Source organism: Pan troglodytes, chromosome 14 (genome assembly GCF_028858775.2).
Source record: "Pan troglodytes isolate AG18354 chromosome 14, NHGRI_mPanTro3-v2.0_pri, whole genome shotgun sequence".
Classification (NCBI taxonomy): domain Eukaryota; kingdom Metazoa; phylum Chordata; class Mammalia; order Primates; family Hominidae; genus Pan; species Pan troglodytes.
In genome coordinates, this window is record NC_072412.2 from 15,016,945 (window position 1) to 15,033,421 (window position 16,477).

The window sequence follows — 16,477 nt, forward strand, 5'->3', positions numbered from 1 at the left end:
GTTCCGGAAAGCCGACCGCGCTTTCCAGGACACCTGCAATGAGGAACAGAGGCGAATCCGAGGGGGTGACCATGTGACCACGCGTGGCACTGGCCAATCCCACAGCAGTTGGTGTTAATATGTGTCACTGGAGGCATACGGGGTGACGGCCAAACAAAGCATCATGTCCAGGTATGTGCCAGTGGAAGGGGGAAACGGCTGACGTTTCCATCAATGCCAAGGAATATCAAAGAACACCTGGGACCCGGGGGTTGGGGGGGCCGCCTGTGCCTGCCCAAGCCACGTTTTCAAATGCCTACCAGAGGAGCAAAGAGGGTTCTGCAAAATTCGCATCATCCCCAATCCTCCACCGACCCGGTAGCCCTGACGCAACTTCGGCTGGCACAAACCCACAGATAGTGGGAAGGAAACACACAGAGACTGAGAGACAGACAGAGAAGAGAGAATGGGAGACATACACAGACACCTACACACACACAAACACACACACACACACACACACACACACACACACACACACACACACACACACTCACAGTCATACAGCAGAGGAGAGCAGCCCAGGGGCACGCAGGAAGACCCGTCCTTGAGATCACGGACGGCGGCACGACTTTTGGGGAGACTCACCCCAACCAACACCATACGTGCAGGCCTGAGGCTGGGATCCTGTGCTGCTTCCCCCGACTCTGCCTGGGGTTTCATCATCATGGTCGGCCCTTTGCGACTCCTGGCATCCGGAGACGTTCCCTTCCACCCCGTGGCGAGGTGAGGCCTTAGCCTCAGAGCCTCGATACCCAAGCACTGCCACGGAGGGCTCCTGCTCTGCCAAGCCTCGGGGCCTGGTTTCTACGACAATCTTGGGAACCACTGTGACGGGAGAAACGGTTCGCGACTCGCGCATGCGCATTGGCTGAGCCGATTCGCGCTCCACTCCTGACAGATAGGCTGTGTCCCCTTTAAATATCGCCACCGCCGCGCGGCGGCCATGATGCTCCTCCTGCTGCCACGGCAGCGGCTGGATCCTGGGACCTGTTTGGGGCGGCGTGGGAGAGGGGGCCGCGGGTGTCTCGTCCTGTCCCAGGCCCAAAACCCCAGGGGACCTGTCCTCAGGAGCTGCATGAGCCCATTTCCACCGAAGGAGGGGGAGCTTCAAGACGCCTGCTGTGTTCTCCGGACTCCCGTTGAGATCCGATTTTGGCCCTTTCCGAGTGAGACAGGATGGGCTCACCGCATCTGGTCAGGCCGGCAGGGCCTGGCTGCAGCACAGAATGATCCCATAGGTCTCAAGGCCTAGTGTCAGCTGCAAATTCACTCATCCATCAGCCCTCTGCCTCCCTCCTCCTTTGAAAGAGCAGTGGCCTGCCCGGCTTGTAAAAGCCCTGGGGTTCCGGAAAGCCGACCGCGCTTTCCAGGACACCTGCAATGAGGAACAGAGGCGAATCCGAGGGGGTGACCATGTGACCACGCGTGGCACTGGCCAATCCCACAGCAGTTGGTGTTAATATGTGTCACTGGAGGCATACGGGGTGACGGCCAAACAAAGCATCATGTCCAGGTATGTGCCAGTGGAAGGGGGAAACGGCTGACGTTTCCATCAATGCCAAGGAATATCAAAGAACACCTGGGACCCGGGGGTTGGGGGGGCCGCCTGTGCCTGCCCAAGCCACGTTTTCAAATGCCTACCAGAGGAGCAAAGAGGGTTCTGCAAAATTCGCATCATCCCCAATCCTCCACCGACCCGGTAGCCCTGACGCAACTTCGGCTGGCACAAACCCACAGATAGTGGGAAGGAAACACACAGAGACTGAGAGACAGACAGAGAAGAGAGAATGGGAGACACATACACAGACACCTACACACACAAACACACACACACACACACACTCACAGTCATACAGCAGAGGAGAGCAGCCCAGGGGCACGCAGGAAGACCCGTCCTTGAGATCACGGACGGCGGCACGACTTTTGGGGAGACTCACCCCAACCAACACCGTCCGTGCAGGCCTGAGGCTGGGATCCCGTGCTGCTTCCCCCGACTCTGCCTGGGGTTTCATCATCATGGTCAGCCGTTTGCGACTCCTGGCATCCGGAGACGTTCCCTTCCACCCCGTGGCGAGGTGAGGCCTTAGCCTCAGAGCCTCGATACCCAAGCACTGCCACGGAGGGCTCCTGCTCTGCCAAGCCTCGGGGCCTGGTTTCTACGACAATCTTGGGAACCACTGTGACGGGAGAAACGGTTCGCGACTCGCGCATGCGCATTGGCTGAGCCGATTCGCGCTCCACTCCTGACAGATAGGCTGTGTCCCCTTTAAATATCGCCACCGCCGCGCGGCGGCCATGATGCTCCTCCTGCTGCCACGGCAGCGGCTGGATCCTGGGACCTGTTTGGGGCGGCGTGGGAGAGGGGGCCGCGGGTGTCTCGTCCTGTCCCAGGCCCAAAACCCCAGGGGACCTGTCCTCAGGAGCTGCATGAGCCCATTTCCACCGAAGGAGGGGGAGCTTCAGCACGCCTGCTGTGTTCTCCGGACTCCCGTTGAGATCCGATTTTGGCCCTTTCCGAGTGAGACAGGATGGGCTCACCGCATCTGGTCAGGCCGGCAGGGCCTGGCTGCAGCACAGAATGATCCCATAGGTCTCAAGGCCTAGTGTCAGCTGCAAATTCACTCATCCATCAGCCCTCTGCCTCCCTCCTCCTTTGAAAGAGCAGTGGCCTGCCCGGCTTGTAAAAGCCCTGGGGTTCCGGAAAGCCGACCGCGCTTTCCAGGACACCTGCAATGAGGAACAGAGGCGAATCCGAGGGGGTGACCATGTGACCACGCGTGGCACTGGCCAATCCCACAGCAGTTGGTGTTAATATGTGTCACTGGAGGCATACGGGGTGACGGCCAAACAAAGCATCATGTCCAGGTATGTGCCAGTGGAAGGGGGAAACGGCTGACGTTTCCATCAATGCCAAGGAATATCAAAGAACACCTGGGACCCGGGGGTTGGGGGGGCCGCCTGTGCCTGCCCAAGCCACGTTTTCAAATGCCTACCAGAGGAGCAAAGAGGGTTCTGCAAAATTCGCATCATCCCCAATCCTCCACCGACCCGGTAGCCCTGACGCAACTTCGGCTGGCACAAACCCACAGATAGTGGGAAGGAAACACACAGAGACTGAGAGACAGACAGAGAGGAGAGAATGGGAGACACATACACAGACACCTACACACACACACACACACACACACACACACACACACACACTCACAGTCATACAGCAGAGGAGAGCAGCCCAGGGGCACGCAGGAAGACCCGTCCTTGAGATCACGGACGGCGGCACGACTTTTGGGGAGACTCACCCCAACCAACACCGTCCGTGCAGGCCTGAGGCTGGGATCCCGTGCTGCTTCCCCCGACTCTGCCTGGGGTTTCATCATCATGGTCGGCCGTTTGCGACTCCTGGCATCCGGAGACGTTCCCTTCCACCCCGTGGCGAGGTGAGGCCTTAGCCTCAGAGCCTCGATACCCAAGCACTGCCACGGAGGGCTCCTGCTCTGCCAAGCCTCGGGGCCTGGTTTCTACGACAATCTTGGGAACCACTGTGACGGGAGAAACGGTTCGCGACTCGCGCATGCGCATTGGCTGAGCCGATTCGCGCTCCACTCCTGACAGATAGGCTGTGTCCCCTTTAAATATCGCCACCGCCGCGCGGCGGCCATGATGCTCCTCCTGCTGCCACGGCAGCGGCTGGATCCTGGGACCTGTTTGGGGCGGCGTGGGAGAGGGGGCCGCGGGTGTCTCGTCCTGTCCCAGGCCCAAAACCCCAGGGGACCTGTCCTCAGGAGCTGCATGAGCCCATTTCCACCGAAGGAGGGGGAGCTTCAGGACGCCTGCTGTGTTCTCCGGACTCCCGTTGAGATCCGATTTTGGCCCTTTCCGAGTGAGACAGGATGGGCTCACCGCATCTGGTCAGGCCGGCAGGGCCTGGCTGCAGCACAGAATGATCCCATAGGTCTCAAGGCCTAGTGTCAGCTGCAAATTCACTCATCCATCAGCCCTCTGCCTCCCTCCTCCTTTGAAAGAGCAGTGGCCTGCCCGGCTTGTAAAAGCCCTGGGGTTCCGGAAAGCCGACCGCGCTTTCCAGGACACCTGCAATGAGGAACAGAGGCGAATCCGAGGGGGTGACCATGTGACCACGCGTGGCACTGGCCAATCCCACAGCAGTTGGTGTTAATATGTGTCACTGGAGGCATACGGGGTGACGGCCAAACAAAGCATCATGTCCAGGTATGTGCCAGTGGAAGGGGGAAACGGCTGACGTTTCCATCAATGCCAAGGAATATCAAAGAACACCTGGGACCCGGGGGTTGGGGGGGCCGCCTGTGCCTGCCCAAGCCACGTTTTCAAATGCCTACCAGAGGAGCAAAGAGGGTTCTGCAAAATTCGCATCATCCCCAATCCTCCACCGACCCGGTAGCCCTGACGCAACTTCGGCTGGCACAAACCCACAGATAGTGGGAAGGAAACACACAGAGACTGAGAGACAGACAGAGAAGAGAGAATGGGAGACACATACACAGACACCTACACACACACACACACACACACACACACACACACACTCACAGTCATACAGCAGAGGAGAGCAGCCCAGGGGCACGCAGGAAGACCCGTCCTTGAGATCACGGACGGCGGCACGACTTTTGGGGAGACTCACCCCAACCAACACCGTCCGTGCAGGCCTGAGGCTGGGATCCCGTGCTGCTTCCCCCGACTCTGCCTGGGGTTTCATCATCATGGTCGGCCCTTTGCGACTCCTGGCATCCGGAGACGTTCCCTTCCACCCCGTGGCGAGGTGAGGCCTTAGCCTCAGAGCCTCGATACCCAAGCACTGCCACGGAGGGCTCCTGCTCTGCCAAGCCTCGGGGCCTGGTTTCTACGACAATCTTGGGAACCACTGTGACGGGAGAAACGGTTCGCGACTCGCGCATGCGCATTGGCTGAGCCGATTCGCGCTCCACTCCTGACAGATAGGCTGTGTCCCCTTTAAATATCGCCACCGCCGCGCGGCGGCCATGATGCTCCTCCTGCTGCCACGGCAGCGGCTGGATCCTGGGACCTGTTTGGGGCGGCGTGGGAGAGGGGGCCGCGGGTGTCTCGTCCTGTCCCAGGCCCAAAACCCCAGGGGACCTGTCCTCAGGAGCTGCATGAGCCCATTTCCACCGAAGGAGGGGGAGCTTCAGGACGCCTGCTGTGTTCTCCGGACTCCCGTTGAGATCCGATTTTGGCCCTTTCCGAGTGAGACAGGATGGGCTCACCGCATCTGGTCAGGCCGGCAGGGCCTGGCTGCAGCACAGAATGATCCCATAGGTCTCAAGGCCTAGTGTCAGCTGCAAATTCACTCATCCATCAGCCCTCTGCCTCCCTCCTCCTTTGAAAGAGCAGTGGCCTGCCCGGCTTGTAAAAGCCCTGGGGTTCCGGAAAGCCGACCGCGCTTTCCAGGACACCTGCAATGAGGAACAGAGGCGAATCCGAGGGGGTGACCATGTGACCACGCGTGGCACTGGCCAATCCCACAGCAGTTGGTGTTAATATGTGTCACTGGAGGCATACGGGGTGACGGCCAAACAAAGCATCATGTCCAGGTATGTGCCAGTGGAAGGGGGAAACGGCTGACGTTTCCATCAATGCCAAGGAATATCAAAGAACACCTGGGACCCGGGGGTTGGGGGGGCCGCCTGTGCCTGCCCAAGCCACGTTTTCAAATGCCTACCAGAGGAGCAAAGAGGGTTCTGCAAAATTCGCATCATCCCCAATCCTCCACCGACCCGGTAGCCCTGACGCAACTTCGGCTGGCACAAACCCACAGATAGTGGGAAGGAAACACACAGAGACTGAGAGACAGACAGAGAAGAGAGAATGGGAGACACATACACAGACACCTACACACACACACACACACACACACACTCACAGTCATACAGCAGAGGAGAGCAGCCCAGGGGCACGCAGGAAGACCCGTCCTTGAGATCACGGACGGCGGCACGACTTTTGGGGAGACTCACCCCAACCAACACCGTCCGTGCAGGCCTGAGGCTGGGATCCCGTGCTGCTTCCCCCGACTCTGCCTGGGGTTTCATCATCATGGTCGGCCCTTTGCGACTCCTGGCATCCGGAGACGTTCCCTTCCACCCCGTGGCGAGGTGAGGCCTTAGCCTCAGAGCCTCGATACCCAAGCACTGCCACGGAGGGCTCCTGCTCTGCCAAGCCTCGGGGCCTGGTTTCTACGACAATCTTGGGAACCACTGTGACGGGAGAAACGGTTCGCGACTCGCGCATGCGCATTGGCTGAGCCGATTCGCGCTCCACTCCTGACAGATAGGCTGTGTCCCCTTTAAATATCGCCACCGCCGCGCGGCGGCCATGATGCTCCTCCTGCTGCCACGGCAGCGGCTGGATCCTGGGACCTGTTTGGGGCGGCGTGGGAGAGGGGGCCGCGGGTGTCTCGTCCTGTCCCAGGCCCAAAACCCCAGGGGACCTGTCCTCAGGAGCTGCATGAGCCCATTTCCACCGAAGGAGGGGGAGCTTCAGGACGCCTGCTGTGTTCTCCGGACTCCCGTTGAGATCCGATTTTGGCCCTTTCCGAGTGAGACAGGATGGGCTCACCGCATCTGGTCAGGCCGGCAGGGCCTGGCTGCAGCACAGAATGATCCCATAGGTCTCAAGGCCTAGTGTCAGCTGCAAATTCACTCATCCATCAGCCCTCTGCCTCCCTCCTCCTTTGAAAGAGCAGTGGCCTGCCCGGCTTGTAAAAGCCCTGGGGTTCCGGAAAGCCGACCGCGCTTTCCAGGACACCTGCAATGAGGAACAGAGGCGAATCCGAGGGGGTGACCATGTGACCACGCGTGGCACTGGCCAATCCCACAGCAGTTGGTGTTAATATGTGTCACTGGAGGCATACGGGGTGACGGCCAAACAAAGCATCATGTCCAGGTATGTGCCAGTGGAAGGGGGAAACGGCTGACGTTTCCATCAATGCCAAGGAATATCAAAGAACACCTGGGACCCGGGGGTTGGGGGGGCCGCCTGTGCCTGCCCAAGCCACGTTTTCAAATGCCTACCAGAGGAGCAAAGAGGGTTCTGCAAAATTCGCATCATCCCCAATCCTCCACCGACCCGGTAGCCCTGACGCAACTTCGGCTGGCACAAACCCACAGATAGTGGGAAGGAAACACACAGAGACTGAGAGACAGACAGAGAAGAGAGAATGGGAGACATACACAGACACCTACACACACACAAACACACACACACACACACACACACACACACACACACACACACACACACACTCACAGTCATACAGCAGAGGAGAGCAGCCCAGGGGCACGCAGGAAGACCCGTCCTTGAGATCACGGACGGCGGCACGACTTTTGGGGAGACTCACCCCAACCAACACCATACGTGCAGGCCTGAGGCTGGGATCCTGTGCTGCTTCCCCCGACTCTGCCTGGGGTTTCATCATCATGGTCGGCCCTTTGCGACTCCTGGCATCCGGAGACGTTCCCTTCCACCCCGTGGCGAGGTGAGGCCTTAGCCTCAGAGCCTCGATACCCAAGCACTGCCACGGAGGGCTCCTGCTCTGCCAAGCCTCGGGGCCTGGTTTCTACGACAATCTTGGGAACCACTGTGACGGGAGAAACGGTTCGCGACTCGCGCATGCGCATTGGCTGAGCCGATTCGCGCTCCACTCCTGACAGATAGGCTGTGTCCCCTTTAAATATCGCCACCGCCGCGCGGCGGCCATGATGCTCCTCCTGCTGCCACGGCAGCGGCTGGATCCTGGGACCTGTTTGGGGCGGCGTGGGAGAGGGGGCCGCGGGTGTCTCGTCCTGTCCCAGGCCCAAAACCCCAGGGGACCTGTCCTCAGGAGCTGCATGAGCCCATTTCCACCGAAGGAGGGGGAGCTTCAAGACGCCTGCTGTGTTCTCCGGACTCCCGTTGAGATCCGATTTTGGCCCTTTCCGAGTGAGACAGGATGGGCTCACCGCATCTGGTCAGGCCGGCAGGGCCTGGCTGCAGCACAGAATGATCCCATAGGTCTCAAGGCCTAGTGTCAGCTGCAAATTCACTCATCCATCAGCCCTCTGCCTCCCTCCTCCTTTGAAAGAGCAGTGGCCTGCCCGGCTTGTAAAAGCCCTGGGGTTCCGGAAAGCCGACCGCGCTTTCCAGGACACCTGCAATGAGGAACAGAGGCGAATCCGAGGGGGTGACCATGTGACCACGCGTGGCACTGGCCAATCCCACAGCAGTTGGTGTTAATATGTGTCACTGGAGGCATACGGGGTGACGGCCAAACAAAGCATCATGTCCAGGTATGTGCCAGTGGAAGGGGGAAACGGCTGACGTTTCCATCAATGCCAAGGAATATCAAAGAACACCTGGGACCCGGGGGTTGGGGGGGCCGCCTGTGCCTGCCCAAGCCACGTTTTCAAATGCCTACCAGAGGAGCAAAGAGGGTTCTGCAAAATTCGCATCATCCCCAATCCTCCACCGACCCGGTAGCCCTGACGCAACTTCGGCTGGCACAAACCCACAGATAGTGGGAAGGAAACACACAGAGACTGAGAGACAGACAGAGAAGAGAGAATGGGAGACACATACACAGACACCTACACACACACACACACACACACACACTCACAGTCATACAGCAGAGGAGAGCAGCCCAGGGGCACGCAGGAAGACCCGTCCTTGAGATCACGGACGGCGGCACGACTTTTGGGGAGACTCACCCCAACCAACACCGTCCGTGCAGGCCTGAGGCTGGGATCCCGTGCTGCTTCCCCCGACTCTGCCTGGGGTTTCATCATCATGGTCGGCCCTTTGCGACTCCTGGCATCCGGAGACGTTCCCTTCCACCCCGTGGCGAGGTGAGGCCTTAGCCTCAGAGCCTCGATACCCAAGCACTGCCACGGAGGGCTCCTGCTCTGCCAAGCCTCGGGGCCTGGTTTCTACGACAATCTTGGGAACCACTGTGACGGGAGAAACGGTTCGCGACTCGCGCATGCGCATTGGCTGAGCCGATTCGCGCTCCACTCCTGACAGATAGGCTGTGTCCCCTTTAAATATCGCCACCGCCGCGCGGCGGCCATGATGCTCCTCCTGCTGCCACGGCAGCGGCTGGATCCTGGGACCTGTTTGGGGCGGCGTGGGAGAGGGGGCCGCGGGTGTCTCGTCCTGTCCCAGGCCCAAAACCCCAGGGGACCTGTCCTCAGGAGCTGCATGAGCCCATTTCCACCGAAGGAGGGGGAGCTTCAGGACGCCTGCTGTGTTCTCCGGACTCCCGTTGAGATCCGATTTTGGCCCTTTCCGAGTGAGACAGGATGGGCTCACCGCATCTGGTCAGGCCGGCAGGGCCTGGCTGCAGCACAGAATGATCCCATAGGTCTCAAGGCCTAGTGTCAGCTGCAAATTCACTCATCCATCAGCCCTCTGCCTCCCTCCTCCTTTGAAAGAGCAGTGGCCTGCCCGGCTTGTAAAAGCCCTGGGGTTCCGGAAAGCCGACCGCGCTTTCCAGGACACCTGCAATGAGGAACAGAGGCGAATCCGAGGGGGTGACCATGTGACCACGCGTGGCACTGGCCAATCCCACAGCAGTTGGTGTTAATATGTGTCACTGGAGGCATACGGGGTGACGGCCAAACAAAGCATCATGTCCAGGTATGTGCCAGTGGAAGGGGGAAACGGCTGACGTTTCCATCAATGCCAAGGAATATCAAAGAACACCTGGGACCCGGGGGTTGGGGGGGCCGCCTGTGCCTGCCCAAGCCACGTTTTCAAATGCCTACCAGAGGAGCAAAGAGGGTTCTGCAAAATTCGCATCATCCCCAATCCTCCACCGACCCGGTAGCCCTGACGCAACTTCGGCTGGCACAAACCCACAGATAGTGGGAAGGAAACACACAGAGACTGAGAGACAGACAGAGAAGAGAGAATGGGAGACATACACAGACACCTACACACACACAAACACACACACACACACACACACACACACACACACACACACACACACACACTCACAGTCATACAGCAGAGGAGAGCAGCCCAGGGGCACGCAGGAAGACCCGTCCTTGAGATCACGGACGGCGGCACGACTTTTGGGGAGACTCACCCCAACCAACACCATACGTGCAGGCCTGAGGCTGGGATCCTGTGCTGCTTCCCCCGACTCTGCCTGGGGTTTCATCATCATGGTCGGCCCTTTGCGACTCCTGGCATCCGGAGACGTTCCCTTCCACCCCGTGGCGAGGTGAGGCCTTAGCCTCAGAGCCTCGATACCCAAGCACTGCCACGGAGGGCTCCTGCTCTGCCAAGCCTCGGGGCCTGGTTTCTACGACAATCTTGGGAACCACTGTGACGGGAGAAACGGTTCGCGACTCGCGCATGCGCATTGGCTGAGCCGATTCGCGCTCCACTCCTGACAGATAGGCTGTGTCCCCTTTAAATATCGCCACCGCCGCGCGGCGGCCATGATGCTCCTCCTGCTGCCACGGCAGCGGCTGGATCCTGGGACCTGTTTGGGGCGGCGTGGGAGAGGGGGCCGCGGGTGTCTCGTCCTGTCCCAGGCCCAAAACCCCAGGGGACCTGTCCTCAGGAGCTGCATGAGCCCATTTCCACCGAAGGAGGGGGAGCTTCAAGACGCCTGCTGTGTTCTCCGGACTCCCGTTGAGATCCGATTTTGGCCCTTTCCGAGTGAGACAGGATGGGCTCACCGCATCTGGTCAGGCCGGCAGGGCCTGGCTGCAGCACAGAATGATCCCATAGGTCTCAAGGCCTAGTGTCAGCTGCAAATTCACTCATCCATCAGCCCTCTGCCTCCCTCCTCCTTTGAAAGAGCAGTGGCCTGCCCGGCTTGTAAAAGCCCTGGGGTTCCGGAAAGCCGACCGCGCTTTCCAGGACACCTGCAATGAGGAACAGAGGCGAATCCGAGGGGGTGACCATGTGACCACGCGTGGCACTGGCCAATCCCACAGCAGTTGGTGTTAATATGTGTCACTGGAGGCATACGGGGTGACGGCCAAACAAAGCATCATGTCCAGGTATGTGCCAGTGGAAGGGGGAAACGGCTGACGTTTCCATCAATGCCAAGGAATATCAAAGAACACCTGGGACCCGGGGGTTGGGGGGGCCGCCTGTGCCTGCCCAAGCCACGTTTTCAAATGCCTACCAGAGGAGCAAAGAGGGTTCTGCAAAATTCGCATCATCCCCAATCCTCCACCGACCCGGTAGCCCTGACGCAACTTCGGCTGGCACAAACCCACAGATAGTGGGAAGGAAACACACAGAGACTGAGAGACAGACAGAGAAGAGAGAATGGGAGACACATACACAGACACCTACACACACACACACACACACACACACACACACACACACTCACAGTCATACAGCAGAGGAGAGCAGCCCAGGGGCACGCAGGAAGACCCGTCCTTGAGATCACGGACGGCGGCACGACTTTTGGGGAGACTCACCCCAACCAACACCGTCCGTGCAGGCCTGAGGCTGGGATCCCGTGCTGCTTCCCCCGACTCTGCCTGGGGTTTCATCATCATGGTCGGCCCTTTGCGACTCCTGGCATCCGGAGACGTTCCCTTCCACCCCGTGGCGAGGTGAGGCCTTAGCCTCAGAGCCTCGATACCCAAGCACTGCCACGGAGGGCTCCTGCTCTGCCAAGCCTCGGGGCCTGGTTTCTACGACAATCTTGGGAACCACTGTGACGGGAGAAACGGTTCGCGACTCGCGCATGCGCATTGGCTGAGCCGATTCGCGCTCCACTCCTGACAGATAGGCTGTGTCCCCTTTAAATATCGCCACCGCCGCGCGGCGGCCATGATGCTCCTCCTGCTGCCACGGCAGCGGCTGGATCCTGGGACCTGTTTGGGGCGGCGTGGGAGAGGGGGCCGCGGGTGTCTCGTCCTGTCCCAGGCCCAAAACCCCAGGGGACCTGTCCTCAGGAGCTGCATGAGCCCATTTCCACCGAAGGAGGGGGAGCTTCAGGACGCCTGCTGTGTTCTCCGGACTCCCGTTGAGATCCGATTTTGGCCCTTTCCGAGTGAGACAGGATGGGCTCACCGCATCTGGTCAGGCCGGCAGGGCCTGGCTGCAGCACAGAATGATCCCATAGGTCTCAAGGCCTAGTGTCAGCTGCAAATTCACTCATCCATCAGCCCTCTGCCTCCCTCCTCCTTTGAAAGAGCAGTGGCCTGCCCGGCTTGTAAAAGCCCTGGGGTTCCGGAAAGCCGACCGCGCTTTCCAGGACACCTGCAATGAGGAACAGAGGCGAATCCGAGGGGGTGACCATGTGACCACGCGTGGCACTGGCCAATCCCACAGCAGTTGGTGTTAATATGTGTCACTGGAGGCATACGGGGTGACGGCCAAACAAAGCATCATGTCCAGGTATGTGCCAGTGGAAGGGGGAAACGGCTGACGTTTCCATCAATGCCAAGGAATATCAAAGAACACCTGGGACCCGGGGGTTGGGGGGCCCGCCTGTGCCTGCCCAAGCCACGTTTTCAAATGCCTACCAGAGGAGCAAAGAGGGTTCTGCAAAATTCGCATCATCCCCAATCCTCCACCGACCCGGTAGCCCTGACGCAACTTCGGCTGGCACAAACCCACAGATAGTGGGAAGGAAACACACAGAGACTGAGAGACAGACAGAGAAGAGAGAATGGGAGACACATACACAGACACCTACACACACACACACACACACACACACACTCACAGTCATACAGCAGAGGAGAGCAGCCCAGGGGCACGCAGGAAGACCCGTCCTTGAGATCACGGACGGCGGCACGACTTTTGGGGAGACTCACCCCAACCAACACCGTCCGTGCAGGCCTGAGGCTGGGATCCCGTGCTGCTTCCCCCGACTCTGCCTGGGGTTTCATCATCATGGTCGGCCCTTTGCGACTCCTGGCATCCGGAGACGTTCCCTTCCACCCCGTGGCGAGGTGAGGCCTTAGCCTCAGAGCCTCGATACCCAAGCACTGCCACGGAGGGCTCCTGCTCTGCCAAGCCTCGGGGCCTGGTTTCTACGACAATCTTGGGAACCACTGTGACGGGAGAAACGGTTCGCGACTCGCGCATGCGCATTGGCTGAGCCGATTCGCGCTCCACTCCTGACAGATAGGCTGTGTCCCCTTTAAATATCGCCACCGCCGCGCGGCGGCCATGATGCTCCTCCTGCTGCCACGGCAGCGGCTGGATCCTGGGACCTGTTTGGGGCGGCGTGGGAGAGGGGGCCGCGGGTGTCTCGTCCTGTCCCAGGCCCAAAACCCCAGGGGACCTGTCCTCAGGAGCTGCATGAGCCCACTTCCACCGAAGGAGGGGGAGCTTCAGGACGCCTGCTGTGTTCTCCGGACTCCCGTTGAGATCCGATTTTGGCCCTTTCCGAGTGAGACAGGATGGGCTCACCGCATCTGGTCAGGCCGGCAGGGCCTGGCTGCAGCACAGAATGATCCCATAGGTCTCAAGGCCTAGTGTCAGCTGCAAATTCACTCATCCATCAGCCCTCTGCCTCCCTCCTCCTTTGAAAGAGCAGTGGCCTGCCCGGCTTGTAAAAGCCCTGGGGTTCCGGAAAGCCGACCGCGCTTTCCAGGACACCTGCAATGAGGAACAGAGGCGAATCCGAGGGGGTGACCATGTGACCACGCGTGGCACTGGCCAATCCCACAGCAGTTGGTGTTAATATGTGTCACTGGAGGCATACGGGGTGACGGCCAAACAAAGCATCATGTCCAGGTATGTGCCAGTGGAAGGGGGAAACGGCTGACGTTTCCATCAATGCCAAGGAATATCAAAGAACACCTGGGACCCGGGGGTTGGGGGGGCCGCCTGTGCCTGCCCAAGCCACGTTTTCAAATGCCTACCAGAGGAGCAAAGAGGGTTCTGCAAAATTCGCATCATCCCCAATCCTCCACCGACCCGGTAGCCCTGACGCAACTTCGGCTGGCACAAACCCACAGATAGTGGGAAGGAAACACACAGAGACTGAGAGACAGACAGAGAAGAGAGAATGGGAGACACATACACAGACACCTACACACACACACACACACACACACACACACACACACACACACTCACAGTCATACAGCAGAGGAGAGCAGCCCAGGGGCACGCAGGAAGACCCGTCCTTGAGATCACGGACGGCGGCACGACTTTTGGGGAGACTCACCCCAACCAACACCGTCCGTGCAGGCCTGAGGCTGGGATCCCGTGCTGCTTCCCCCGACTCTGCCTGGGGTTTCATCATCATGGTCGGCCCTTTGCGACTCCTGGCATCCGGAGACGTTCCCTTCCACCCCGTGGCGAGGTGAGGCCTTAGCCTCAGAGCCTCGATACCCAAGCACTGCCACGGAGGGCTCCTGCTCTGCCAAGCCTCGGGGCCTGGTTTCTACGACAATCTTGGGAACCACTGTGACGGGAGAAACGGTTCGCGACTCGCGCATGCGCATTGGCTGAGCCGATTCGCGCTCCACTCCTGACAGATAGGCTGTGTCCCCTTTAAATATCGCCACCGCCGCGCGGCGGCCATGATGCTCCTCCTGCTGCCACGGCAGCGGCTGGATCCTGGGACCTGTTTGGGGCGGCGTGGGAGAGGGGGCCGCGGGTGTCTCGTCCTGTCCCAGGCCCAAAACCCCAGGGGACCTGTCCTCAGGAGCTGCATGAGCCCACTTCCACCGAAGGAGGGGGAGCTTCAGGACGCCTGCTGTGTTCTCCGGACTCCCGTTGAGATCCGATTTTGGCCCTTTCCGAGTGAGACAGGATGGGCTCACCGCATCTGGTCAGGCCGGCAGGGCCTGGCTGCAGCACAGAATGATCCCATAGGTCTCAAGGCCTAGTGTCAGCTGCAAATTCACTCATCCATCAGCCCTCTGCCTCCCTCCTCCTTTGAAAGAGCAGTGGCCTGCCCGGCTTGTAAAAGCCCTGGGGTTCCGGAAAGCCGACCGCGCTTTCCAGGACACCTGCAATGAGGAACAGAGGCGAATCCGAGGGGGTGACCATGTGACCACGCGTGGCACTGGCCAATCCCACAGCAGTTGGTGTTAATATGTGTCACTGGAGGCATACGGGGTGACGGCCAAACAAAGCATCATGTCCAGGTATGTGCCAGTGGAAGGGGGAAACGGCTGACGTTTCCATCAATGCCAAGGAATATCAAAGAACACCTGGGACCCGGGGGTTGGGGGGGCCGCCTGTGCCTGCCCAAGCCACGTTTTCAAATGCCTACCAGAGGAGCAAAGAGGGTTCTGCAAAATTCGCATCATCCCCAATCCTCCACCGACCCGGTAGCCCTGACGCAACTTCGGCTGGCACAAACCCACAGATAGTGGGAAGGAAACACACAGAGACTGAGAGACAGACAGAGAAGAGAGAATGGGAGACACATACACAGACACCTACACACACACACACACACACACACACACACACACACACACACTCACAGTCATACAGCAGAGGAGAGCAGCCCAGGGGCACGCAGGAAGACCCGTCCTTGAGATCACGGACGGCGGCACGACTTTTGGGGAGACTCACCCCAACCAACACCGTCCGTGCAGGCCTGAGGCTGGGATCCCGTGCTGCTTCCCCCGACTCTGCCTGGGGTTTCATCATCATGGTCGGCCCTTTGCGACTCCTGGCATCCGGAGACGTTCCCTTCCACCCCGTGGCGAGGTGAGGCCTTAGCCTCAGAGCCTCGATACCCAAGCACTGCCACGGAGGGCTCCTGCTCTGCCAAGCCTCGGGGCCTGGTTTCTACGACAATCTTGGGAACCACTGTGACGGGAGAAACGGTTCGCGACTCGCGCATGCGCATTGGCTGAGCCGATTCGCGCTCCACTCCTGACAGATAGGCTGTGTCCCCTTTAAATATCGCCACCGCCGCGCGGCGGCCATGATGCTCCTCCTGCTGCCACGGCAGCGGCTGGATCCTGGGACCTGTTTGGGGCGGCGTGGGAGAGGGGGCCGCGGGTGTCTCGTCCTGTCCCAGGCCCAAAACCCCAGGGGACCTGTCCTCAGGAGCTGCATGAGCCCACTTCCACCGAAGGAGGGGGAGCTTCAGGACGCCTGCTGTGTTCTCCGGACTCCCGTTGAGATCCGATTTTGGCCCTTTCCGAGTGAGACAGGATGGGCTCACCGCATCTGGTCAGGCCGGCAGGGCCTGGCTGCAGCACAGAATGATCCCATAGGTCTCAAGGCCTAGTGTCAGCTGCAAATTCACTCATCCATCAGCCCTCTGCCTCCCTCCTCCTTTGAAAGAGCAGTGGCCTGCCCGGCTTGTAAAAGCCCTGGGGTTCCGGAAAGCCGACCGCGCTTTCCAGGACACCTGCAATGAGGAACAGAGGCGAATCCGAGGGGGTGACCATGTGACCACGCGTGGCACTGGCCAATCCCACAGCAGTTGGTGTTAATATGT